This window comes from Agelaius phoeniceus, chromosome 5, assembly GCF_051311805.1.
Source record: "Agelaius phoeniceus isolate bAgePho1 chromosome 5, bAgePho1.hap1, whole genome shotgun sequence".
Classification (NCBI taxonomy): domain Eukaryota; kingdom Metazoa; phylum Chordata; class Aves; order Passeriformes; family Icteridae; genus Agelaius; species Agelaius phoeniceus.
Genome location: NC_135269.1, coordinates 42,859,758 through 42,865,443, shown reverse-complemented (window position 1 = coordinate 42,865,443; position 5,686 = coordinate 42,859,758).

Genomic DNA, 5,686 nt, shown 5'->3' with positions numbered 1-5,686 from the left:
CATGTTTTCCCTGTCTTCGATACACAGTAATGAACTTGATAATCTTCATCACTTTATTTTAAAAGATGGGCACCTGAACTACAGCTCTGTGCTCTAGATTAATAACTATGGGTAAACCCAAAATTTAGTAACTGCCACATTTGCTTTTGAGCACCTCCTGAAATTCTTGGGTGGTTATCATTTCCAGTGGTGGGAAAGCTTTTGTGACTTGAGTCCTTTATGCCCTGAACATGCTGCTCATGTCCTCATTGTCTTTGATATTGGAGGACCAGGTATGATGATCAGAGTTGCCTTCTCCTGGTCTGTGTTCCAAAATGTTTTGTGACAAGAGGACTGTCAATATATGAAGCTTTTTCGGGAAATACATAATTTGACTGTAGTGGGGCAGCAGACTCTGGTGAGACTTGAGCTGCAATGAGGCACTGAACTGCTCAGGAGGGGAAATGTCAGCACAAGCACCAATTTCAAGAGCCTGACATGCTGCAGCTGAAAGGAGGAGGTAATCCCAAGTACCTCCAGAATTTGGCAGCCTTTGACAGGGCCCTTATTTGACTGTAGACTTGGGCTCCTGCAATCCACCTATTTATTTCACATGCCTACAATGTTTTGGATCTAACCATCATTCTGTAGTTTCCTCCTGGGAAGTATTCAGTCATGTGATAAATCTCCAGCCCACTGGTCCTGCTTCTAAGGTGTCACTGAGGAACAAGGTGCCTGAAGATGATAACAGTGTGTTGCCTTTTCCTGATCAGTGTCATCACTTTGAGAAGATTAAAACCTAAGCACAGTCCTCACAAAGGACAAAGCAGAGCATACACAAAGTGCCTGAGAGAGCTGATCAAGCCTGAATTGCCTGAGTTCTGTTTGTGTTGGACTATGTATGGTTTGCATTTATTTCCAGGTGTAGCATAATTCATACCTACAGGAACCATTACTTCTGGGGCTAAGCATTGATGTGGATCCCTCAGAAAGTCATCCCCATTGTATTGGAGGAAGTTAGGTCTTGACTAAGATTCTCCAAACCTGTGCTTTCAGTAGTTTTACAGAATTTCAAATGGAGATGTCATAATCTTATTTTTCTGGGGTAATTATTCAGTGACTGACATAATCTCATGGCTGAATATCTGAACAGAAAAAAATGGGTATAATAACCTAGATACCTATGGAGAAAATTACACATTGAATTCTAGGCTTCCCGTTATCCATGCAGTCTCTATAGACCTGGAGTTTCCAAAATCCTCTGAGGATCAGAGATGCTTTGAAATCAGCATAATAGTATGTGTTAATATTCCCTTAACCTTTACTGTTTTTCAAGTCACTGTTTTAGTCAGTCTGATGTATGATGCTGGGTTTTTTATACCAAAGTTCTGCTTTAATTATTGTGTGTGTGTTTGCATTTATATTGTATTTTGACCAATACATAGTTTGATTATATATATTTGTCTTCTGTCTGGGATAAGCTTTATGAAGTCTACTTAAAATTAAAAATATCGCAATAAAAACTAGAGAATGCAAGTATACAAGCTGCTTTTTTTTTTCTTCAACATTTTTGGTAGGTGAACATCAAACATTTAATTATGAAAATCTTGGAAAGAGTATTCAAACATATCTACAGGAAATATTGCTAGTAAAGAGGACATTGACCTGTAGAAAGACACAATTCTTAACATATAGTATGTTTCATAGTATATCACTGTGAAACAGTTGGAGACCATGTTGGGCACTGTAATCACAAAATGTTTGATTTTGTGCAATTCTTGGAGAAGTAAAGAGGGGACTCAACAGAACAGCTACCTTGGACTTCCAGAGGGCAGCCTTCATCCTGTGTAGGAGGTTGGTTGGCAGGGTACCTTGGGAGGCAGTCCTGAAGGGCAAAGGAGTCCAAGAAGGCTGGACAATCTTCAAGAAGGAAATTGTCAAGGGGCTGGAGCAGGCCAGACTGACTGAACAGAGAGCTTTGGCTGGAAGTCAGGGAAAACAGGAGAGTTAGAAGAAAGGCCAGGCCTCTCAGGAGGACTGCAAGGATGTCATGAGGTTTTGCAGTGAGCAAATTAGAAGGGCCAAAGCCCAGCTAGAACTTAATCTGGCTGTTGTGTAAAATAAAAGTGTTTCAATCAGTACCTTTGTGACAAAGGGAGGGCTAAGGAGACTCTTGATGATTTATTGGATGGGAGGGGAAACACAGTAACAATGAGGAAAAGGTTGAGGAACTCAATGCCTTTTTGCCTCACTCTTTAGTAGTAAGACCAGTTGCTCTCTGAGAGCCCAGCCCCCTGACGTGGGGGACAGGGGCAGGGACCAGAATGAATCCAAGGGGAAACATTCAGTGACCTGCTACACCACTTAGACAGACACAAGTCCCTGAGACTGCATGGAATCCAACCATGGGTACTGAGGGAGCAGGCAGAAGTGCTCACTGAACTATCTTCCATCATTTATCAGCAGTCATGGCCTAATGGGAAGGCCACAGTTGACTGGAGGTTAGCAAATGTGATGCCCAGTTACAAGAAGGGTCAAAAGGATCCAGGGAGCTGGAGGCCTGTAGGACTTGCCTTTGAGGTGGGGAAGGTCATGGAGCAGATCATCTTGAGTGCCATGATGTGGCACATACAGGACAACCAGGGGTCAGGCCCTGGTTTATGAAAGGCAGGTCCCTCTTAACCAACCTGATCTCCTTCTGTGACAAGGTGACCTAGTGGATGCAGTCTACCTGGTCTTTGGTAAAGCCTTTGACACTGTCTCACAACATTCTCCTGGAGAAACTGGCTGCCCTTGCCTTGGATAGGTGCACTGTTCACCTGTGTGGCTGGACCCAGAGAGTTGTGTGAATGGTGCTACACCCAGTTGGCTGTGGATCATTTGTGATGTTCCCCAAGGTTCAGTATTGGAGCCAGTCCTGTGTAATATCTTTTTTGATGATCTGGATGAGGGGATCAAGTGCACCCTCAGCAAGTTTGCACATGACACCAAGCTGGGTGAAAGTGTTGATTTACTGGAGGGTAGAAAGGCTCTGCAGAGGGATCTGGTCAGGCTGGATTGATGGGTCAAGGTCAATGGTATAAGGTTCATCAAGGCGAAGACCCAGGTCCTGCTGGTGGGTCACAACAACCCTGTGCAGCACTACAGGCTGGGGGGAGAGTGTCTGGAAAGGTGCACCTGGGGGTGTTGGTTGATAGTTGTCTGAACATGAGCCAGTGTGTGCCCAGGTGGCCAAGAAGGTCAATGGCATCCTGGTGTGGATCAGAAATAGTGAGGCCAGCAGGACCAGGGCAATGATCATCCCCTTATACTCAGCACTGGTGAGGCCACACCTTGAATCCTGTGCTCAGTTTCAAGCCCCTCACTTAAAGTGCTGGAGCATGATCAGAAAAGGGAAATAGGGCTGATGAAACATCTAGAGCACAAGTAATATAAAACGCAGTTGAAGAAATTTGGCTTCTTTATAATGAAGAAAAGGGGGTCTGGGGGAAACTTTTTCTCTCTGTATGACTACTGCAGATTGTAGCCAGGTGGGGCTTGGTCTCTTTTCCCAAACAAGTGACAGAACAAAAGGAAACAACCTCAAGGTGTACCCGAAGAGGTTTGGATTGGATATTAGGAGATACTTCTTCATGGAAATGGTTGTCAAGCATTGGAACAGGCTCTCCAGGGCAATGGTTGAGTCACCATCCCTGAAAGTATTTAGACAACACGTTTAGTGTTGCACAATGTGGCATTGTGACTTTAACAGTCAGACTCAATGATCTTTCCAAGCCAAATGATTCTTTGATTCTCTGTAATAATTTCTATGAAATAAAATTGCATATCCAGAAAAAAGTCAGTTTAAGCAACGGATACTTTTCAGTTATACTAAGTCAAATTATAATGGCAGAATATATGCACAGCAAGTCACCAGAAAGCAGTCAGGACAGTCTAATGGGCTTCTTCTCATTCCCTGAGAAAAGGAGGGACAATAATTACATGGAACTTTGCACACACTGTTTATCAATTTGAGCAATTATTTCATTACTTCAGGTGCAATTTTAACCTGCATCCTTTTTTCTCATCGAAACAGAGGTTAAAAAAACCAAGTAAAAACTCTGTGCAAATATGAAAAATTTGTGAATTGAATAAGCAGCAGAGGGAGCTGAAGGACTGTGGAACACCATGCTGCTGTGGAAAATCAGCTGCAGACTATACACAGCTGTTCTTCAATGAGCAATTCGCTCTTGGTTAAAATTTCTGTTTTAATCAAACTTGCATAACTTTAATATTAAAAGAGGTTCAAAATTAAACCATATTTCATTTCTTTTTTTTTTTTTTTCTGTTTCTGAAGAATATTTGCTTCCATTAGAAGAAAACTTCAAAACATGTATGGAAATACTTTTGCCATCTGTGCTGTTTTGGAGTGCGATTTTGTTCACAGGAACACTTAGATAAATGCTGGGATGCGTGTGGCAGACCAAAATGTTAAAGCTGTAAAGACCCATCATTGGTAATCACAATTATGAAATTACATTAGCTTAATCTCTCATTCCTCATGCCTGAATTTTCAGAATATTATAATTTTTTTCTCTTAAATCTGAAAGATTTTCAAGTTTTGACCAAAAGAAAAGGACATCATTGTCCAGATAGTAAAGATACATAATTTTACACAGAAGAGCAGTTTAATAAAGAGCCTTCAGTTATTTTATTTATGCTGGAGACAAAGTGCTAGCTGTGACATACATTGCTCAATAGCTGCTTGGCAGAATTCTTTTAAAGTTTGTAGCACCTAGCTCTCAGTTGCATGGATGTATGTCAGTTACCCCAGGAGCCTTCAGATATTGATTGTAGTTTTTTAAAACTGTTGTAGAGACTGTAGCAATTATAAGTGAAAACAACAAAAATCATCAGTAAACAAAAAAATCCAACTCTGAAATACAAGAAAAGTTCAGAAATTCTCAGGGCCTGGTCAGGGAGTCTTGCTGCTTGCTAGATTCGAAGAATTCAGCACCAAGAGGTTATTGTCCTATGGAAATCCACTCAAACTAACTAATAAATTTCATCCTTTAGCTTGCCTGTATGCCTGATTAAAAAGAAAACTAGAAAACAAAGATTTACTTGGTTTTTCTTGGTTGGTTGGTTGGTTAGTTTGGGTGGGGTTTTTTGTTTGTTTGATTTTGGTTTTTTGTGAGTTTTTTTGGTTTATTTTTTTGAGGGGTTTTGGATATTGTTGTTATAATTGTAGCTCTTTAATGGGTCATGAGGAAATAATTCAGAACTTAGGGGACAAACCATTACTTTCACTTTTCTCAAGAAAAAGATGAGAGGAAAAAGGAGAAGAAGATGAAAGTAGGGAAAAGGAGAAGAAGGGCACACACACAAAGCACTCTGTGCTGCTGAGTAAGGAACCAATAATGAAGAGACACCTTGGTTTGAGCCTCCATTCTCAGCAAAAAGTTCTAAAGTGCTTGCTGGTTCTACACCCATGCTCTCCACTGACGGAGGTCTGCTGGGGAAAGGGCTGGGAGCGAGGCAGGCTGTGTAGCAGCTGGGCAGCATGCTGGCTGCAGGGCCAACAGGAAGCCTCCAGTATCCAGGCACTCTGCTCAATCCCCCTCACTCCTTCCAAGTGCAAAGTGGAGCCCTTAGGGGCACCTTTCCCATTCCCAGAATGTTTCATGGTTGAATGATTTTCTTTCATCTCCATTTTTTGTCCTGCTGT